This window comes from Arachis ipaensis, chromosome B09, assembly GCF_000816755.2.
Source record: "Arachis ipaensis cultivar K30076 chromosome B09, Araip1.1, whole genome shotgun sequence".
NCBI lineage: Eukaryota > Viridiplantae > Streptophyta > Magnoliopsida > Fabales > Fabaceae > Arachis > Arachis ipaensis.
The window spans coordinates 954,752-955,656 of record NC_029793.2 but is presented as its reverse complement, the minus strand read 5'-3'; the positions used below and the strand labels follow the sequence as shown (position 1 = coordinate 955,656).

General features: G+C 31.0%; 1 protein-coding gene across 1 annotated transcript in view; it reads right to left on the bottom strand.

The window, feature by feature from the left end:
* LOC107618005 (probable GMP synthase [glutamine-hydrolyzing]) overlaps nucleotides 1-178 on the bottom strand; it is a 4,721-nt gene extending 4,543 nt beyond the window's left edge. Inside the window, exon 1 of the mRNA XM_016319916.2 lies at nucleotides 1-178. This exon is cut by the window's left edge and continues 946 nt beyond it. The gene's annotated coding sequence lies outside the window, so the exon portion shown is untranslated.

Sequence of the window (905 nt, the reverse complement as noted above, 5' to 3'; positions counted from 1 at the left end):
ACAATGTGAGTGAAAGTGAAGAAGAAGAATTGGAAAAGGGAAAGTCTAAAAAAAATGGGGTGGTAAGGTAAGTTTGGTGAAGAAAGCAACGAATCAAGGAAGAGCATATGAGAGAGAAAGGAAAAGGTTATAACTTGACCAATCATGAAGTGAAACGTATGAGAGAGAAAGTTTGGACAATAGGACACATTTTTTCTGTATATTATTTTTTTCTATATCATCATAGTATATTTTGTTATCATATCTTGGGGTGTTATTGGTTCGGTTTGGTTTGGTTTTGGACCAAAAATTAACCGAACTAATATATTCGGTTCCTACAGACACACAATCGTTCGGTTTGTTATTTTTACAACAATCGAACTGAATCGAACCGAACTAACAGCAGTTTGGTTCGGTCGATTTTTTCGGTTTTTAATTTCTAATGAACAAAATATAAATCACAATAATTAGAGGTTTAAAATAATTAATAAACTGAAATAATAAGAGTAAAATATTGAAATGGTTAGGAGTTGGAGATTTTTGTTGTTAGGTTAAAGGTTAAAATGGTTAAAATATTGAAATTGATGCATATCTTCGGTTCGGTTTGATTCGAGCCAACCGAAAACTAAACCGAACCGATCGATTTTGTTAGAAAAAAACCAAAAAAAACCAATTTTTTCGGTTTTTAAATCGGTTGTTGTAATTTTCGGTTCGGTTTGCGGTAATTTTCGGTCAGATTCGATAACTTACACCCCTAATCATATCAGCAGCAGGCTAACGACTAATTCGTCGTTTTCATTTAAGAGTTTGTGATTAATTTGTCGTTTTCATTTAAGAGTTTGTTGTTGATGAATATATTATTACATTTATAAGACAAAATTTAAATTTTTATCACTTATTTAAATAAACGAGTGAACTAACTATTC